This window comes from Athene cunicularia, assembly GCF_003259725.1.
Source record: "Athene cunicularia isolate RWA chromosome 1 unlocalized genomic scaffold, athCun1 chr1_part1, whole genome shotgun sequence".
In the NCBI taxonomy this organism is placed as follows: Eukaryota; Metazoa; Chordata; class Aves; order Strigiformes; family Strigidae; genus Athene; species Athene cunicularia.
In genome coordinates, this window is record NW_020799091.1 from 11323867 (window position 1) to 11346288 (window position 22422).

Here is a 22422-nt window from a genome sequence, read left to right on the forward strand (position 1 = left end):
GGGGGGGGGGGGGGGGGGTAAAAGCAAGGCTACTGTTGTTTACTATTTCCTGAGAGGCATCTTAATTTCTTAAAGTCACCATTAAGCAATTATGTTGCCTTACCCAGTATATGAAAGGACATATAATTTCTAAAAACTGTTGATGATAGGATAGCACTGAAATAACTCATTTTCACAGTTAAGCAGCACTTTACAGCTACGATCCATCAAATTCTTACAAAGCTCTGTAAGTGCACTTCACATTGCAGGTCTGCAGTGCTGAATTTATTTTTCATCCATGAGTCTCTTCTGCTCAAATATTCAGAGTAGTTTCCATGGTTATGCCTATACCTGTAAACTAAACAGTGACAGGTCATGGGCATGTGCAGGGGTGTGTGCTCAGCTTCACTGTTACGTTGTTAGCCCAGTCCTAGCAGAGCTTTGGCTTGCTGCAACTAGCGATTTCCAAAAAAATGTTCAGGCAAGGCTGGGGAGACAGCATAAGCCAGGGACAGTGCCCAGCCTGAATTCAGCCACTCTGTTTTTGAAGATAAGAGAGTTTAGCCAAAAGGATGAAAGTTATGCTATGCCAGTTGGCCTCCAGGCTGGAGAATGGTCCCTGGCCCATTTAATTACTAGAACAGACATAGCCCTGGTTGTTGTGTTCACAAACTGTCCTTAGCAATTTGGGACCCTGATGATAGTCTCATCTGATGATCCGCCGCCTCTGACTGTTGGTACACAAAGTTGCACTCCTGTGAAGGGCAAACACTGTGTTGCATATTCTCCTCTTTGTGTAACTTGGTGCTGTTACAGTGTGAGAGGATATTTTGAGCTGCCACCTGTGCAAATGAAAACTTGTTCCAATTAACACGTATAGGATGAACATGGCACCAGATAATTAGAGGAAGATAGCTTTGGAAGGATAAAAATGTATTTTTCTTTGGAAAATCAATGTCCTCTCACCCTACCTCTTTAACGAGTGTTCATACCTGTCATTGCAGCCTTCCTGTTGAGACCACACGTCCTCCTCCCCAGGCCATTAGCTGTCTCTTTTCATTTGTGTTGCTGTGCCATAAAAAATGAAAACAAACACTGTGGGATTACAAATGTGGCCATAATTCTTTATCATGCAATTTAAAGCAGAAGCTAATAACAAGGAAAATGCCTTATACTTGAATAGGTTGCTGCATATACAAACAGTCCAATAATTGTCTCTCAGTCTGAACAAAAAGATAATAAAAATGTTTTACAATGCTCCTTAATTGTACCAAAAATTTAAAAACAAGACTTTATTGCAGAAAAAGGAAGCATTAGTCTGTCTGAGGGCCATTTTGTGGAGAATGCTTCCTGGGGAGGTGTGGTGATAATTACTTATCTTTAATAGGTTTCTGGGTTGTGGAACCAAAATGCAGTGGTGAAGGTGGCATAGGGGTTATTTATGAGCCCCTAAGCCACCATGATCCATTACATCCCACATCTAATGTGACTTACAGGTCTGAATTTTCATCGTATTTGTTTGGGTCCCTGTTAGCATCCAGATGTTGCAGGTAGCGGAAGGAAAAGTGCTAGCTGAGTCATTCCACACTGTCACATGAATTTGCTGCTTTCCTCTGTGAAGCATCATGCTGGCAGCTCAGAGTGCAGAAAGGACCGATAAAACGTGATGATGGGCATCGCTTATGGGAATCAAACAGGCAGCAGACAGAGTTGCAAAAGAAGGTACTGCAGAGCACCAGACCCTGGGGCTTGTGAACAGAGTGGCAGCGAAAGTGGACAGGCAGGAGCCTGGCTTACCTAAAACAAGGCCTAGTGAGGGGAGTCAAGGGAAAGTTAATTTAAGCAGAGTAGTGGATGAAACTGAGCTGTCTTCCTGTTTGAAGTTAAATGGCAAAATTCTCATTGACCTTCAGTATCAGGAAGGGATATATTATATATTAGGATTTTGTTCTTGCTAAAGGGTCAAGGTAATGCTTACTGTGAGCTAATTACTGAACAAAGTGGTTTAGCTTAGGGTTTTTTTGTTTTTTTTTTTTTTTTTTTTTTTTTTTTTTTTTTTAACTTAATTTGATAAAAATCACCTATTGTCATCCCTTTTTAACAGGACAACGAAACACATGTTCCCTGCTAACTATTGCCTAACTTAGACCTAACAAGTAATTTTCCTTTTTCCCTAGGGCTCCCATATGACCTTGCAAGAACTTTTTTGTGCTTGGTGGGTATCAGAATTCTATTTAAATATAGATGTTCAGCCTTCTGCTTATGGTTTGTGTTTTGCTTTAATTATTCTGCATTCTTCAGGGACACATTTATTGTAGATGTACTCATACAAACTCTAAGTTCAGCTGATAGCCCCTAAAAGGGAATGAATGGTGCTAAGAACCTCTCTTCAGTTACTGAAACTTAACTCTGTCTCAGTGAAATAAAGTTCAATCTCTTAATGCCAAGTAAAACTGTAGAGATGATTTCTCTAATCTGAAAAAGCCTGGTCTACTGAAAATGAAATAGTTCTGCAGCAACTCCACTGTAAAGAGACATAGATTTTTTTTTTTTTTTTTTTTTTCAGTATCATTGTATTCAGATTTTGGGACATGAGCAAAGTTTGGGGTAAGTTACCATAAAATGAAGGAGCTTGGAAAACTGGATGGGCCACTGTCCCTGCTGAGCAATCTCTTGGGTGGGTTTTGGGGTTTGACCTTCTTGCATTCTCCCCACACTTTCCTAATGATCCTTTTATATTGTTCATTATATGCTATATATGTATTTTGTACTATATAAAATAATGAAAATATAATAATCATTAACTATTTTAAATATTAATCTTTGTCTTCACATTGCTTACTTCAAGGTGTTCTCTGACCTCTGCCAGAGAGAAACCAATTACTTTAGTATGGATGACAAGAACAATTTGGCCTCAGAAGAAGAAATGCCCATGCGACATAGTACAGATGAACAGATGAAAAATTAATGAATGCACAAATTAAGGAACAAAATAAAAAAAGCAAGACATTTTGGTAGCATCTTGAACACCTGTAACACTAAGGGATATAAAGAAACATTTGTAAAAATGCTTGTGTCACTATGAGCAGGTAGTGTAATTATACATAGAGTGACTAGAAGGTGGATTGAAAAATAACTTCAGTGTATTTGGAATACCATGTAACTTTGAGACAAAGCTGACTGTAGAAGCACTGCAGCACATATCTCCACAGCACAACTCTGAATCGTCCCAGAAATGTGCTGTGATGAAAAAGCAAACTCCTAGATTTGAATTACTTGGGACCAAAGCAGATGTGGGGTTTTTTGGTTTTTTTTTTGTTTTTTTTTCCCTGTAGCTATTAAGTGTTATCTACCATTGTTAGAAGAAGTACTCAATGACACTTTAAACATAATTTATCATGCAGTCTACAGCAGTAAAAATCCCTAATCAGAAAGACCAGATGAGGTGCTAGCACCTTTCAGACTGGTCTGTATAAGAGAGTTTGATATGAGGACATACCTTAATTTCAACAGTGTGATTACTAGAGGGTTTTGGCTTCCTAAGATGATGGTGGTAACTGGAGTATTTAAAAGATAAGACTAAAACATAGAAGATACTTTGTTCCATGTAATAACTGTCCTTTGCCAAGTCATAAATGTGTGAGCTGTATGCTAGTATGTACTGACTGAATGTGTAGACACTCACATTTCTCTGTGATGGACCGACTGGCACAAGTATCTTCATGTCTTCTACACTATTTAGAAGTAACCATGTCCTAGTAATGATAAGACCTTATCTTAGACTCCAGATAAATATGGATTGTCCTTTCATTACAAACTAGGGTAACAAACCATGGTGTACTGTGCTACCCTTCTAATACTTTTCCTTACTTCCTTATGACTTTGGAGAGCTTCTGTGAGATGAAGAAGGAGATCCAAGGCTGCTGATGCGGGCAGAAAGAGCTAGCAGTGATGGGGAGCACACTGCAGAGGTGACATTCTTCTCAGGATGGGGAGGAGGAGCAGAAGGGAGCAGGACTCACTGGAGTCAATATATAGCAGTTTGTATTGAGCAACCTCCAGCGGGTATCTGAAACTCACTGTGGGAAGGACTAGCAGTGGTTTAACTCCTGTGACCTTGATAATCTGGGATGTATCAAGCACATGCTTGGGTGTGTTCTAATAAGCACAAGATGCTTTTCAGGGGACACTGTCTGATCAGGATTGTTTGCAATTGCCCACTTGTCAACATTTTGCAGCTAGGAGCCCTTGGCATGAAAGACAGAAGAGGTGTGAGACCTCTTGCAGAGAATGAAGATGAATCCCTGGGCCCCATGCTGTCAAGCTAAAGGAGAAACGACATTTTATTTCACATACCTATATGAATACCTAAGTTAGATTCCTCTAGTAGATGTTGTGGCTTGCTTTCTTTTCACACTGGTTAAGCTATATCTCTCCCAGATACATGATGAAGGTTACAAGATTGGTCTTTACTCACTCACACCTGGCCAAGCATCTCCACATTTTTTCCCACTGAATTTAATAAGACCAAGTCTGAGGCACAGAGAATATAATACATTATGAGCCGACTATGTGATCAGGGATATTCAGAAAATTCTTACACACATGAGATGCCACTTTGCCTCCTAGCTGCTGTAACATGATTCCTGAGTTACAGCTCTTTAATAACATAATGACAGTGAGATCAATGGTACCTGTAGGATATAAACTTTATCACTGAAACTCCATGGAGTTCAGATATCTACCTGCTCTCCAAACAGGTGGTCTCCACATGGATTTTTTAATATTTTCTGCTTCTTGTATAATTTCATTTTTAGTCTAAAAATCATTAGTTATAAAAGTTGCAATCCTTTACTTTCCTGTGCAAACCAGTGCAATATTATTTTTTTCCATTCAGCTGACATTTCTGACCACAGAAGCTGAGGGTGATCTGTTTTGTTTAGATAAATCTTTAGTTAAGACCTTGTAGAATCCATGTCATTTCCCTAACTTGCTGACAGCAAGCAGCATCTTTCTGCCCTGTACCTATCGCGGCGGAACTGAGCTGGATTCACCTGTGGGCAATGGCCGGCAGCTGGTAGCATTCACCAGCTGTGGAGCACCCATCATGCCAGCAAGCTTTGGCTCATCCTTGTCACCTCCTGCTTCTGTCTTACTGCAAAGTGAACTTGCACTGATTCACTTGTTAACTCACTTGCATTCATGTTTCATTCCTCGGTCTTTCTCTCCTTTAATTAAGCTAAAAACTCTTTCAGGCAAGGATTTGACTTCCCTATGTTGTTTTATGTCTGACATAACCTGACCCTGGTCAAAACTGAGACCTTCTGTCCTTTTACAACTACTGCTACTGGTACTGCTACTACTACAAAAAAATCAATGGCATCATTAGAAAATAAACCTCCTGTGTGTTTTAGTGTGGCTGATACCCAGCTGATACATAGCCACATTAAGCCATAGTAATATCATACTTGTCCTTGTTAGTGCTGGTTGAAAGATAATGTGGACCTTGATTCTCAACTGCTTTTATGAATTTCCCTGGTGAAGTGAGTTTACTCTTGTTCAGAAATCAGAATACGTTATCAGAGTTATCTACTAGTGTATGAAGTTGAACCAACTTTTTTGCCTTATCGGATTTTAAATTCTGAAACATAATAAGCTACATCAAATAACAGTACTGTTGACTAAATAGACATTGTTGGCAACAGGCAGCTAATCATCAAAGCAGAAGCATTTATTGAATGTGCTTATTCAGTTGCTCTTTTTATTGCATTATGACTACAGATTTTATAAAGAAGAAATTGAATACTCTTTCAGATTCATTTCAGGCTTTGGATGCCCAACTTTTCTTCACTTACCTGATGATTGGAATTGCATTTCATTATATCAGCATAGCTTCTTTTGTCCCAAAGGAGGTGATAGTCATCTCATATATCTTCCTTTCCATGTTTTCCAGTCATAGATGTTTTCTATCCTACTGATTGACAGGCCCATAAACAAAGCTAATTGCTATGTGTAATGTGTTCTCAACATTTTGCAACATAAACAGGTGATAAGTAGGCAGCTAAGTTGAAAGGGATGCCCTTAAATAAGTGGCCTGACTCCCAAAGTCTGGAGTGCACTGGTCACTTTTTGAACTGTGTAATTTGTTTTTTTATTGATAGCCTTCAGAGATATTTAATTTTTTATTGTCAGGTCTTGGTAGTTATAGTTTTCTACTCTAAATGTTCTATACACAGGCCAAGAAGGCCTATCTCATGTCTGTGAATTTATTCCTGCTCTACAGGATTTAAGTAAACATAAGATGTGTGGTCAGGATACACCTGGAAAGGAAGAAGGGGAAAATATTCTATTAGATGAACAATTAATTCATGCTGAAATATATTGAGACTATTGTCTATATGTGCATTAGTGAAATTCATGGTTGCTGAAGACTGTTAAAGGACATTGCTTTGTCCTGTGGAACTTATTCTGCTATACCCTTTCATAGAATCTGTCAGACAAAAACAAAAAAAAGAAGAAAAAGAAATAAAAATTTCTGAAAGGGAAGGATTTGGCATGAGCAATTTTTGGCAAAGTTAGGGGGTTCTATTGGTAACTTTGGTCAGCTGAAAGGAAACAAATTGAATTTCACATGGCCCACGAGTCTACATATTTCTGGTCTTCCCTAAAAATCTGTGGTCCCTAATCAATCTGAGGATAATACAGTGGTAAAGACAGCCCACATGTAGTGCCAGTACTGTCAGTGCTGAGTTAGTTAAGATCACTCTCTATCAAGATTTTATTTTTTTCAATGATTAATGTTATCATTAGGTTCTAATGTCTTTCTGCTAATGCTGCTTTAACTTATTTATGTTTGCCCATCTGCCAATGTTAGCTTTACTTCCGTCTTTCTAATTCCAGCAAGACCTATGTCAGGGCTGGGAGGTGTTAAAAACAAGCCCTACAAATGCAGATTCAGATGTCTCTCTTTCCACCTCTCTGCAGAAAAAGCAGAGTGGGGATGCCTTAGCCCACAGTTCCTGAAGAGGATCCTGGCTCAGACAACTTTTTCATAGCTGAGCTCAGAGACCATGTGCAGCCCTCATATGGTAGATTTTAGTGGGGCCTTTGTTTGTTTTGAACTCATCCAGTGATGAACCCACTTCAGCACTAGACTCTGCTCAGGGCAGTGCCTTAATGGTGCATTTGATAAAATGTGAAATGATTTGTAAGGGAAAGATAGAGAAAATGTTGCTAAAGTGGAGAGCAGTGAAGTCTGTGACACCTCTTCCATCTATGATTATGATGAAAAAAACCCCAACTTGTGTGTTTGTGTGTGTGTGTAAACATACAAACATGATCAGACAGCCCTGTCTGAAGGCTGTTGTGGAAAGAATTTCTGTTAAATCATCTGTTGAAAAACTGAAGGTTAAGGCCAAGTGAACAACCTTCGCTTAGGTTATGACAGTGCAATGAGAAAGTTGCACTTGTTTTGGTAAAAAATTCCTTCAGTTGTGAGGAATGGGTCTGTGAAGTTTGCCTCTTAACAAGGATGAGAAAATACAGTAAAAAAGTACTTTGTAGGGTCTGAGACAGGTGAGGTGGCTGTCTTGAAAACATTTTCTGTTGTCTAATTATTGATTTTCCAAATTTAATGTTGTGTTCCATTTCCTCTTCATGAAACCATTTTTGTTTCATATGTAGACCCAGACATGTGAAGTTATTGCTATAAAATCTCTGTTTGGGGAAATGTTTGATACTCTATGATTTCTGGGTGGATGTTCAAACTACAACATTTTGCTAACCCTCAAAGGAATTTATCAACAGCTGCACAAGGCTTTGTTTGATGTCATCACATCTTGCCCAATAATTTGTATGTGTACCTGTAAATGAACTGAGCCATGTAATAAAACACTTGAATGTGTTTATACTGATACACCTAGGCAGGATATGGGTGAACAACATGTTGTTTCTCCCCAGCATATTTACTATTTAATTTCATAAAAGGTGAGACAAAGAAGGGGGAAAGGGCTGTCTCAATGTCAAAGAATGACAGATGGTAGGTGGACATGATATGAAGAAGTATCTGGGGTTTGGAGTTCAATTAGATAAAAAGAAAAAGTCAGATATTCAGGAACTGGGCTACTCAGAGTGACAACAAGCCGTGGCACAGGGAAGGAGGAACAGGTTAATGGAGCATGTGGTGCTATATCCACTACCACAGTTGCAAAATTGCCATTTTGTGGTACTTTATCTTAGAGATTAGAAAATCAATATTTACTTAAATATATGGTGCATTGCTAGCAAATAAAAGTAGAACAGCATTTTTTCCCTTCTCAATGGGAAGTGACTGGTAATTAGTCATTTGGATGGAATCAGGGGTGGGAAATCTATGACCACAGCTTCTTCAGGCTGGGACTTGTGGGTCTCCATAACCAAGTGACAGATAATAACCAAGATTTGTTTTTTTTGTAGCTCGTGAATCCAATCAGTAAGGAGACTGTGGCACCATCAGCATTCTTCAGAGTCCAGTCTGAGGAAAACTCTGCCCTGTGGGGAAGTACCTTTTTTAAATGAAGCACTAATAAAATATTCCATAGTAAACACATTTTCTTGCTCTGAGAATCTCAGGATAGATTAATTGGTGCTTGTATGGACTTTTAGGGCTATATACTTTTAGTACTGAGTTCACAATGGTTATCATAATCTAATCATAAAAATTTAAATTAGACTTCCAACAGTGAACATTTCGATCCAAGATAGTTGGAAAATAGCTCCTCTACAGTATTCTTAATTTGCTTAAATACATTTGTCAGCATTATATATGTGCTATGCAATTACTTTATGTAATATATTCTTACTACTTCCTTAATATATTATAGTGATATTAAGTGTATTTTTGCACATTCATAGCTGTGCATAACAATCATAACAACCACTAAGAAATGATGTGGTAGGACATTGCCTGTCGATGTACATTTCACATCTGGAGCCAAGAGACATGGTAGCATAATGGATTTTTTCAGAGTTTAATGAGTTCCTGCAAAGTTCAAGGTAAAACACGGAAGGACTGGCACTCGGGAGGCTGGATCTTGCCTGTAAGTGGTTTGGGCAAGGGAGAATTTTCTGTGTACCTACAGAGGCAGGCTTTCTCTAATTCCTTCAAGCTCATATGGAAAGAGTGAGGTCTCAGAGGACCTTGCACAGAACTAAGTTGTGTCTGACAAGGGGAAGAGTGACAACCTCTACGGCTAAATGCTATAGGCCTCTGAGGTTTAAGTTATCTTCATGGATAGGCTACTCTGCAGAAGCCTTTTATAAGCCAAAGCAAATTAAAGGACACATCTAGAGAAGACATATTAAAGTAAATGCAGTCAGAACTAAGGTTTTGTCTAAGCATAGGATGAGCCTTAGCAGAGGCTGTGTATGGATAAGCCCAGCAATAATTTGTGATGTAAAAGCAAAGGCAAAGCATGGCTATCATGGAATGAGTAGTGTGTAAAATATAGGATACTGCAGACAGTAGCTGAAGCTGTGAACTCTTCAGGCACCACCAAAGTGGACATGAGAAGTGCCGTTGTGTGTCTGTCTCCAACAGCAGCGTCAAGAGATGTTATGCCTGCAGATTTTTGCACCAGGCTTTCATTACTCATAGCCCATGCTCTTTTCCCCAAAAGAGCTCTTGCTCATGTGCTCAGTGCTCTTATTCCTTACGAGAGGCTCTGCCACGTTGCATGGTGTGAGGTGATCACTGGTGGGCAGTTCCAGTTCCCTCTGGAGCTGCCCTCCAGCCGGGAGGCACAGTGGCAGCTGGTGCAGTGCCGGGCCTCTGCCGCCTGGCTGTTTGCAATGGCACATGACACGCTTTGGCCAGCACTTCTGCAATTTCGCGTTTGAACTCCTTCAAGACTCTTGGGTTTACGCCATCTGGTCCCAATGATTTACTGAAATCTAATCTGTCTGCTAGGTCTGAGACTTCTGTATATTTACTTCAAATTCACCTCACTCTTCTGACCAGTCTGTTGCAAAGGTGTCAGGTCTCAAAAGCTCCACATCATCTTCAACTGTAAAAAACAGTGCAAGGAAATTACAGAGTTTCCCTATTGTTCCCTTACTGTCCCCACATGTTCCTTTTACACCTTTGCCATCAGCCATAGCAGTTCCCTGGTCTGATTCTGACTTTTAATGTACTTGAAGGAGTACAGTAGTTAAGGAGAGCAAAGATCTATTTGAGTTATTTTTAAATTATCAGTATTTCCTCTTTACGTTCAACCTGCAGTGTTTTATGGGCTTTGCAGTTCTTATCTGAACTGATTTCCTATTTCTTAAATACCAACCTATTTGCTAGTCCTCTTGCTGTCCTACTGAGCTATGCAAGTTATTTTCTTGAACAGCCTTTTCTCTTTGAATTACAGCACATTTTCTAATGCACTACTTTTTTATATCCTTCAGGCTTCTCATAGTCTTTCTGTTTTTTTGGACTGCTCTTTGCCCATTTCATACCCTTGTCTGGCTTGACTCATTTTCATATAGTTTCTTCTCTTCAAGCTGAATATCCATGTGCAGCATATTGTTTTTCTGTTCTCTTTGGCTACCATGTTAAACCAGCTACATTGCGACCTCTCCATGGGAAACCTCTCAGCTAGGTCCTGTGCACAAGTCAAGATCAAGTCCAGAAGTTAATCTTATGTTTTTTTAAGACCAGCTGCTCTACAAAGAGTCTTTTGTTGCATCTAAAAGAGTTATCTCTGCATCATGGTGAGGTATGGCTGCAGTTCAAAGGTGGGTAGCTGAAATCTCCTGCTATTACTGCCTCTCCTAAATTTACAGTTTCTTTAATCTCATGTAACTCTTACTGATCGCTGCCATCACTGTGTTTGGGGTGTTGGTTGTGCGGTCCAGGGAGTACATGCTGCTATCAGGGATTTGCACCTAAGACAGGTCCATAGGACTTTTTTGGTCATAATATTTTTATACTGTTACACTTACATCCCACACAGGCTGCTCCCCTGCCTTTAACTCCTACCATATTCTTCCCGTAAATTTGGTTACTTGATAACACGATGCCCCTCTGGTTTTCCTCCTCCACCATGTGCCTGAGATGCCCATTATATTAGGCTTGTTATTTGATCAGAGAATTTTAGTTCTTCCCCCTTTTTGTTTATAGGCTTATAGCATTGGTGTAGAAACATTTGCAAGTTCTGCTCTCACCCTGACTCCTGAAACTGGTGTGCACCAGTGAAATGGTATTGCAAGTGGTCTAATTCACCTTCTTTATTTATTGTGTTTGTGCTGCAATTATTCTACTGTTTTTCTCAGAGGTACACTGAGAATTAGCCACAGCCACCACGTAGGTCACATAAGTCTGAAACAGGTGCTCTTATGCTGTCAGCTTTTCCTCTGCTTCCCCTGTAAGCACTCGTCCCTTATGTATTGAATTTTAGCACCTGCAGACTGGCTCTGTTATGATTAAAGTACATCTAATACTTCTTATACGGGTTTCCCCAGTTCCTAAAATGCCTAAATAAGTATCTCGCTGCTATACTATCATTCATTCACGCACTCACAGAGGTGGTGGATGTTTGGCAGTATTTCAGAGAACTCTTTCAGTAAGGTCCTGGACTTCTGCGTCTTACATGACACCCCAGATTAAGCTGTCAGAACACCTCCGTTCAACCCCCCTGCATCAATGTTAACAACATGGACCATGACAGTTCGTTTTGTGCATCCCAAGTACATGTGGGAATCTGATGGAATCTGCTAAAGTCGCACTCCCATGTGAACACGTCAGCACAAAGGGTGACGCAGTCAAGGTGGGAATGGTATGACCACTCCATAGGCTTCACACAGAAGCCTTTGTTCTGCATGTTGCTCCACCTCAACGCTCCTCACCTCAGGATAAGACTTGTTAGGACAAGTTACTTGCTCACACTGTGTGAACAAAACTCGGGCAGATAATCCCTGTTTGTCTACACTAGGAACAGGGAATGGGGTTTTCTTGAAAGATGTATTTAGTTTCTCCTTTGAAGGAGTGATTCATATTGCTCTTCCTCTTATTTTAGTGAAGCTAGTTAGCAGTATGTTAGAAATACCCAAGAACATGAAAGAAAACAACTAAACCCCCACAAAATAAGTGGCAAGGTGATATGCTCCATGTGCTCACTACATTACAGGTGCTGAGAGCAAACTGCTATTCACTGCATTCCTTTGGTCACTCAGCCACTACCTGTTAACTTTGCCTGGGTCTGGGCAAGGGTTGCCTCCTCCTCAGGATCAAAAAGGTTGCCATCCCACTCCCATTTGAACTCTACTAACCTTCCTTTGTATAGCAGACACAACAAAACATCCCCAGCTGTGCCAGGCTGCACTCACAAAAGTGTCTGAAGTTCTGGGCTACCACTTGAAGAACAGCCCTAATCATACCACCCAGAGGTCCCTAAACTTCTTGCTTCCCAGTCCCCTGTCCCCAGCTGCTCTTCCTCCTCCTGCCTTTCTCAAGAAAAACTGCTCTCTGGAGCTTCCTAATCACTCTCCTCTGTTTTCTGTGCTTACTCATCAATTTCAAATTTCTCATGTATCCTAGAAAACAAAAGCTTTCTGGTCATCAGCAGTATAAGCCTTCATTTATTTACCTTATGTTCATGGATGCTCAACATCTTTAAGCTCAGGCTGTTGTGACTGTCTCTGATTCAGAATTATTGCTTAATACCTTGACACTAGGTTCTTGTCTTTGAAACATGCATCTTCTGACAGGAGATATATAAATATAGATAGATAGGTAGACTTTAGACTTAGTGTCATGAAACAAGACAAGAAATGCAGAATCAGTTTGCGTTAAATATTACTATTAAATATTAATCTAGGCAGTTCAGTAGATAATCTGCGTTAATGAATATATTAAATCATGAAGGAGATAAATACAAAGAGCAGAGGACTGCAGTGACCCTTTGCAGTCTCTTCTTCCCCCTGCCCTTTAAACATGCATCACTCTTTCTTTTCACAGCCTTCATTAAATTAGTTCTTCATTAATTGTGAGGTTTTCTTCCTTACTGTCTGTTTCAGCCTTGTGGCTACATTACCAATAGTGCTTCCAGTGCTGACACAATCATCTAATAGAAATGCTGATCATTGTAATCTCAGGTGCTGGAAAAGTCCCACAGGTCAAATTCTCCTTTATCTTAACCCTAAAGTTTCCCAGGGACAAGTCTGACACCTTGCATAGCAGTTCCTGTAGTTACCAGCCCTGCACATTGCTACTCAAAGGGAAATCAGGTTGTTTAGAACATGGGTTAGACAAATGTTACAGTACGTTGCTGATTCTTTCTTGAGCTACCTGTTCACTATCTCCCAAACTGTGTAGCTGTTCTGATATTAAAAAAAGCAGCTGGAACAGGTAGTTTTTACCATGGACCCTAATAGTACTTTTAAAAGCTTCTTTTATTTGCTTGGTATCTCTCTGGTGCTGAGATAGCAAGCATGCATAATAGTATGAGGATGAACCTTTCAAATTTCATATCTGAGAAGGTTTACACAATCAAAATGAAACAGTATTTTTTTTCTTCTCTTTTCAAATTCTGACATTGAAAAAAAAAAAAGTCAAGTTACAAGTATGTGCTGAAATTATAACCTTTTTTTTCATACTAGTTTTAGTAACTATATTTGATCTGAATTATAGCCTGTCATTTCTGCCTACATTCACATAGCACCAAATTTTATTGTATATTCATATGTTTTTCTAAAAGAAAAAATTATGGATTAGTGGTCCAAATTTGGAGGCAAGGCACACCTTCTTCTTGATAATGGTTAAGAGGAAAATCTAAGCCAGTTTTAATAGAGAAATAACTTTTTCTTAAAATATTTAAGAGAAGGTCTAGCTGCTGTCACATATGGGTGACAGCAAGAAAATTTCAGCAAAAAATATTATAGGTTCGATTAACCCCTTCTTCCACTGAAAGCAAATAGGGGAAGGGATTAGTATCTCATGATTTAGATACCTGAGATTTAGATTTATAAAAGCCTCTTCATTTGTCTGGATAGAGAAATCAGTGTCTCTGTGACTCATCTAATGCAAAGGTAAACATCTAAAATAGACCAGTATTGCCCCATGGAGGTGTTTTTGCCATCACCTGACTATGCAATATCTGGGGCATCTAGCTCCATTTTAGGTATCTATCCATTTTAGATATCATAGACTTCTGAAGCAGTGTGAGATGGAGTTACAAACAGTCCCTGAGGGCACTGACAGTGTGGTCAGTACTCAGGGGTTGGTGGCTGTGCTCAAGGCAAGCCCTGACATGGTGCAGCAAATCCTGGGGTCTGCTGCTGTCTCTGCCACGCCGTGTTGCAGCAGTGCCAGTGCCTGGCCATGTTCCATCCGCACCCTGGCCCTCCATAGCATCACCTTGGACCTGCCCATAGCTGCAGGCTTCTCTGGCCATCCCTGGGCTGTGGCTGGCCCTGTTCACCATCTCTGCTCCCTCTTGCTCTTCTGACTGAGTGCTGTGCGATGCTGCTGTGTTGGGAAGGGCCCTTGGCCCCTGGCTGGACTGCCTTTGCCCCACAGTTGCTCGTGTACACCTATCTTAGGTTTCCAAAATACATTCATAAGTGTGCGTGATGCGAAATCAGGGTTCATAGAAAGTAAGGAAAAGAACCTCAATTGCAAGGCCAAAATATTTTAAAAATCCTAACCTTTACTGCAAACCCCTAAGATTTTAAGAAAATAGAGATTTTGGATGCCCAGTCATGTATCACATAGATATGCCTGATAAGAAATGGCTAAGACTTGTTCTTGGGAAATCTGGCCCTTGAACATGTCACAGAAGTCGGACATCCAAAACGCAAATCAGAAGTGTCACTTCTGAAAAATTCTGGCCTATAGATACAGGGAAATAAAGTTACTAGCACTTGCAAGTTGTTAATACCACTGAAAAAAATGTACTGCTGAGGCTGATGTCTAAATATGAATTTCTGTTCCTAAATTTAGACAGTCATTTTTGAAAATGTTGGCTAATATCCATATGACCTAAATAAGTGTCCTGATTTTTGGAGATGCTGAGACTTTTGGCTCTCATTAAAATCAAAATCTTGAATAATAACTGCTACTGTTTTGCAGAATTTTTTTAGGTGCTGAAATATGTATTTTTGTCTTTAAACCTAAGGCAGATTATCATGCTCTTACATGTGCTATTTATTCACAGGCATGTGAATGTGTGGGTTTTTTGACTTGAAGGACTTAAGCTGTTACTTATGAAATAGATCTGACCTAGAGAAAATGCGAGACAGAAACAATGTGGGATGGAACTTTAATTTTCTCTCTTGTGTACCCCAAACATTACTAAATGCAGTTTTCAAATACCTTAGAAACTTTCCTTTTGTTATTGATTTGGATGGAAACAGGAACTTAACTGACTCTTTCTTTAAATGAAATGGAGGGACAAAGCTGAACATTTTTTTCTCAAAATCTTTTAGCCACTAATTACATACTGTATAGAGTTACAAGTTCTTGCAGTACTAACTGTGTGTATATACAATGGAAACATTATAGACTGGGTATTAGGAAGCATTTCTTTACCGAGAGGGTGGTGAGACCCTGGAATAGGCTTCCCAGGGAGGTGGTCAATGCTCCAAGCCTGTCAGTGTTTAAGAGGCATTTGGACAATGCCCTGAATAACATACTTTAACATTTGCTCAGCCCTCTATTGGTCAGGCAGTTGGACTAGATGATCCTTGTAGGTCCCTTCCAACTGAACTATTCTATTCTATTCTATTCTATTCTATTCTATTCTATTCTATTCTATTCTATTCTATTCTATTCTATTCTATTCTATTCTATTCTATTCTATTCTATTCTATTCTATTCTATTCTATTCTATTCTATTCTATTCTATTCTATTCTATTCATGCCCATCTTTGTAATCTAACTTTCCTTTTTGTTTATCTAAATGAAAAAATCCCCCTAAATTTACCATGTTTTTTTAAGATGAAGTTTAAATGCTAAGAGACCCTTATTGTTGCAATGCAGACATGAATAGTGATACTTCAATATTTGTAATATTCAATTTTTCCTAGATAAACACTAAAAGAAACCAGAAGACAAAACATCTGTTACAGCCTAGGGACATACAGTGAAGCTGCTCAGTGTTGGCACATCAACTAATCATAGAGACATTGTTAAAACAAAGATTGTTTTTTAATCCTATAGAAGCATAGTATAATAAAAGCTTAAATAGCCTGCAAACATATTTGACATTGACATACAATGCCAATAAATAAGAGCTGTACAATAGACTATGAGCTGCAGATGGATGGGCAGAAACGGAACTCATTGTAGTTTTCTATCAGCCACCTGATATTTTTGAAGCAGCAAACAATAAAAATGACCTAGTGTTTTATTTTCTATGGCAAAAGAATTCTTCTTTGTATATTTTTTGTTAACATATTGTAGGGAAATGACTATTTTATATTCATACTATTTGCAGCTCACGGAGCTCAGATGGGTTAGAAATTATGCTGCATCAACTTTGATTCAAAAGGTCCTTGAAGATGAGCTGTGGGTATAATCTAGCACTGATAGAGGATTAGATATTTTGAACAATAATGAATACCCTGTCCTTTATCATTAAAATTGATTTTGTTCACCAGTCCATGACAGAGACTGCAATTGGTATGTACATATTTTAATGTGTGGACAGAAATAAATTATTTTCATTAAATACTTGGGACTAATCAAACAGATTGTCCTCAGTGACACCGAATATGTTTGCATACTTCCATTCCAAGCTTTCAGGTTAAGACATCCTGATTACAGTAATTTCCACAATTGCCACTTGCAAAGCTAATGATACTTCCAGTAGTTTATAGGAGAGGCAGGTACTCCCTAAACGAAATGTTTTTGCTGGCATGAAACTGAGTTATTCAACAGTACCCTCAGGACTTTTTTCTCAATGCTGTCACATATTGGCAGCTTCAACTGATGTAAGTTTAAATATCAGACGACTTCAATTTGAGATAGTAATGAAATTAATTCTGTGGGAACTGAGGAAAAAAACTGCATCAATTTTTTACAACCTGAGAAAAGAATGCTCTCTCCTACCTCTTATTTTTTTGGGTAGAATTTCTTAGGAGGAGGGGGGAAAAACATTGTGTGCGAAACATTTTACCAAATCCTTGCTGAGGGATGACAGCACCCCTTAGGCCAGGTGTTTTCCAGTGATTATGACTTTTACCTTGGTGAGGATTAATAAATAGTGAGTCTTGCAGATAATAGGCCTTTGGCTGAACACTGAAGACCCTGATCATTTCACAGGAACATCCCAGGTCCTGCATAGATAAGACTTGTATCTACTTGGCAGTGCAGGGGACACGCAGCCCTGGGGCAATTCTGGCTGTGCAAGAATAAGTGAACAGGAATGTTGTCCCTCTTGCAAGCCCTAGAGAAGAGGGGATTTTAAGGTTGATGTGCCGTGTAGGAGTCTGTGTTCTGCCTCTGACTGATAGCTTTCTTTGCAGGTCTCTATCTCTTTTTTAAATCAGTGATAAGAACATGTAAGCATGTAATGCTTTCCACTGTTTCACAGTGAATTGCATGGGCAGAGGGGTCCAAGTCCTGTAGGACCATATGCACAACTCTTAATATAGCACAAACCACAGTGAAACCTTGTGGTACTGATAACCATGGATTGCACACTCTTTTTGTTTTCGTCTTTTTTTTTTTTTTTTTTTTTTTGTAGCAGAAAAAAAAATTAAGATTGCAAGATAATGAAGCATTAAAATAATTTTGGGGAGTAAAATATATGGGTTTTTGCTTCAAATTTCAAAGATATTTAAACCATCTTATATAAACCAATGAATCAGATTGTTTGAGGTCACTCCCAGTTTATTTATTCAGATGAATGTGCTTAATGTTTAAATCATAGTAACACTACAGAAAGTTGACTGCACTTTGCTATCTTTCATTGTTAAAACCTGGAATCAAACACACAAAGAAAGAAGAGAATGTTTACTTTCCACATTTTCTTTAAGGACTTTATTATGAGTGTTATAATTGCCTTGGAAATTTCTAAGAAGAAAAAAAAAAAGTCATGAGTCAAGGTCATCTTTCCATTTTGCTGGTTTGTAATGTGTTGAAATTGGTCATTCTGAATGGTATTTATGTAGGGATTCAGGCTGTTAAGGGTTTTTACTGATTGTGTGAGAGAGGTTTTAAATGGAAGTACGAGGCAATACATTCAATTGGTTTCACTCTATTCTGATAGCATGAGGGTGAGGCATTCATTTGCCACCTTCATGCAATTGGAGCTTAAACATATGGATAGTAGGTCTGGCTGATTGTGAATCAGTTCCACTCTGCAGTGAATTTGATCAGAACTACAGCTCTTGGAGTCTGATCAGATGGAGAAATACATAGAAATTCAGTGGGACCGCAGATTTTTTGGTGCCTGTCTGCTGAGTGGGTGTAAAGAATAAGAAGGCAAAATACCCTTCCTCCTTTGTGCCCAACAGCCAAAATTATTTGCAATTATTGCATTCTTTACAGTGTCAGCATCTTTCCTTTCTCATTTTTCTGTGACTCTCTATCACCTGCAAAGGGATATAGGCTTATAGTCAAAAGATCACCTACACAGTGGATGCTACATGGAAGCTCCTAAAGCCTTCTTTGTCCTGTTCAGTGATGCAATGGATTTGTGTGTAACTGTCTTTGCTCTAAGCAATGAAGTATGGGAAAATGGATTCCTCAAGTATTTCCAGGGCAGTAGAAAAAATTATTTTTCATCTCCAAGCTCCACTTTCCTAACTGAAATGAAGAAAATAGTCAGTATGTCAGATGTATAACCAGTATCACTTTACCTAGCTCCACTGACTACAACATATCAATGACTTTAACTGATCACCCACACATCTTTTTGGAAGTCATGCAGCGCATGTGATGTTATAAAACTGTGTCCCATGGAATTCATCATACCACCTATTCTAAAGTGCCTTTATCTTTTCCTAAACATGTCAAAACACATTTCCTGAGGAATACTGTTTTCTTTTTTCAGCAAGTATGCTATAGGAAATGCAAAAACATTTAGTAAAATGTCCTCCTTCCTCCTGTGAGCTGGAGTTACATGCATGTGATTTAATTGTAGTCTGTTTGGCAAGCTAATTTACAAATAGTTCAATTCTGTAAGATGCTGAGTGAATTCAGCTCTAAAGGGTTTTTGATGAATGCCATTACAGTATGTTCTGACACTGGATATTCTGGAATTGATATTTGTTCTTAGAAACAAACTATATGTGGTCATTCTGTTCTTTTTTTTTTTTTTTTTTTTTTTTTTTTTTTTTTTTTTGCTTTTTTACCCTTGGATAAATATTTGGCTACATTGAGTCCATCTGTACAGGGCTCAATGATAAGTGTAAGAAGCTTCAGGATATCTTATGGCCTTTTTTCTATCTGATAAAATTGTGAAATCAAACACTAATAATTCAGGTCATTGTTCTTAAGTGAGCAACAGTGTATTTAGGAGTGTAAGAACCACATAAGCAAATTTGAGTTTTAAAACATCCTCAGAGACTTGGCATGTTAAAACAAATCCTTGGGGAAACAGTTGGGAATCCATTGTAGAAAAATGCTGATGGTGTCACTCTGCCATCTAGATTTTCCCTTTGTACACAGATGATGCAACTGATGGTGATGTAACTGAAAAGTTGCATTTGGTTCTTGGGGTGGTATTTATCCACCTAATTGGAGATGGATGCATCTGGACAAGGCTGTCTTTATAGTCATTGCAAAGAAAAAGACACTTCTGAACACAGTCCAATTCATCATTAAGTATACTGGACTGTACTGGGTAAACTAAAACACGCTAAATAAATTTTATAATAAGTGACCTAGAGTAGATGTGAATTAATTTCTGGTCTATTATTGATACCTACTGAAGTACATGTCCTGTCTGAAAAACTGACCCCAAATATTATTAAAATACTGTGGAGGGTTGACCTTGATAAGTCTGATCTATTTTTGATGCTGTCTCTGCTCTGAGCAGGGGATTGGACCAAGTGACCTCATAAGGTCCCTTCCAAGCTAAATTTTTCTATGGTTCTAATAAGACTTGTAAGGATTGGGAAATTCAAAATTAAGTTTTAAAATGCAGTTCAAACTGGTCCTCTCAGATGATCTCTTTACAATGTCGTCTTTCAAACGAAAGCATTTTAAAATGTGTAATTTAAGAATTTACAAGTAGCTTCTAGGCTTGACTGACTAGGTTTGCTTTGTAAAGTATATCTCTGGTTGAAGATGGTGAATACTGTTACAAGGAAAACCCTGTTGGCACCATGTTATTCAAGTTCTGTATTCATCCCACCATGGTCATGATGAGTCTGAACTTGTCCCTGGGGCAAAATTCCTCTTGAAAGAAGCAAGTGCTGCTGACCTTTATCCTTTAGGAGATAATATTGTCAAAATAATCTCATGCTCCTGGAAACAGCCTGAACTGAGCCTATGCAGAGTTTCAAAATACATGATTAGTTCAACCTTAGAGATTTTAGCTGCTTGCTTACTCATACTAGTGTGGCACACAAGTTAGGAGATTAAAAGCAGTGTTTCTTTGCCTCTGTTAACATGATTGAGTAGAATGAGGGATCTGGAAACATAAATAGAAGGATTACTGCTAGCAAGAGATGCAGTTCATACCAATCCTGCTGGTGTGCATCCGCTTGGGTTCTCAAAATGTACCAGGGGAGGACAGAGCAGGTGTTACTTGTGACTTGGTCATCCCTCAGGTCTTCTGGAGGCTAAACTGAAGGTAATACAATTCTAATCTACTTTTACACTCTCAAAATTTCTTAGCTGTAAAGCAACAGATGAAATCAGATAATTAAATCAACAGAGCAACATTTCTGCCTGAATTTATGATTGGAGGCTTTTCTAAGATATGGCTGCTGGAATTGAGAGTCTGTATAAAACACATCTCCCCAAACAAAACCAAACCCCTGAATATTAACCCAGAAACAAATTTCAGTATCTGCAAATCGTCCCTTAGCGCCTTCATTGGCACGATTAATATTTGTCTATTAAGACATGAGAAAAAACGAAAACCAAATACCAACTTGGATCACCAGATTCAGAGCCCTAATCACATCTTGATGATGGTCCACATCATGTCCTATGGATGATACTGAAGGTTTTCTGAATGACTTCTTCCGTATATTCTTTAATGCAAGTACTACTAAAACTGCAGTACTGCTAAAACAGCTTTAAGTGGGGAATTTTGCCAGTAGAAAGAATTTTGCTGAATTTACGTACAAAAGATTTTGATGGCTGAGCCTGAGTTACTCACCCTGAGGTCCTTTCACTGGATCTATTTGAGATTCAGTTTTAGGATCGCATGAACAACTTGAATCAGTGGCCTAAATAAGCACTCAGTGCCCCTGGAGAAGCACAGGGGTCTCCTGCCAGGCCACAAATCTACTGGTCATTTGAGAGATTCCCATTACTTTGTGGGTGTCCCAGATACCTTCAGCGAGTTCAGGTGGCACTGGACTTTTATTTGTGGACAGTGAAAACAACCCTGTACCTCATGCCTGACATAAAAAGGGCCATTTAAAAGGAATTAATAGGTCAAGTATTGGTGTCCATCAATCAGATGTGTAAACTGGAGATAAAAATAGCCCATGCTATCTTCTAGGAGACTGGCTTAAGACCCTGATGTGAAAACTAAGCCTACTGAGTCAAGATTTGTTTTAATTGATAGTGTCTTGGCTATATCCTTTAAGAAATCTAAATGCTATTGATCCAAGTGGATTTAATTTATCACTGGTGCAACATAATTCTCTTCAAATGATCCTCTGCTGTTCCCTCAGGAGCCTGACAAGCAGCTGACAGAAAATCATTTAGTTGAGAAAGAGAATATTTAGTATTGCCTTAAGACTCAGTTCAGGTATTTAATACATGTTTTTAATGCTAAGAGGGATTGATAAAAGGGGTTGGAAGCAATGCAAAGGCTGCTGAATCTGGGGTGAATATGAGAAAAAGCATTAGCTTAGTGACTTATATCTGAAGGTCTCATGTGCTGAGGGGAGGAGATAGGAAAGTTGAATTGTTGGTAATCGAACTTAGATAATTTATTTTTAGTTCTTTAATACAATGGCATTTGATTCCACCCCCTCTCCTATTTGCTGGAACTATTGTAGCTCAGCCAGTATCAAAGAGCTAAAAAAATCAATGCAAGGCGCAATGTCTGTGAAAGGTCAGAAGTGAAAAAGAGTTCAGCCTCATAATATTTTAAAGTCCTATGGAAAGGATATTTCATAAAATATTAAAAAATCAATTGAACTTACATAAAACTTTAGTTTAGTATCAATACTGAGCAGGAGATAACAAGGGAGGAGATGTGAGTGGGACATTAAGACTTTTATTGCAGTTTCCCTTGTCTTGAACAGTTTTTGTTGACCTGGATTGACTGGTGTAGAACACTGTCT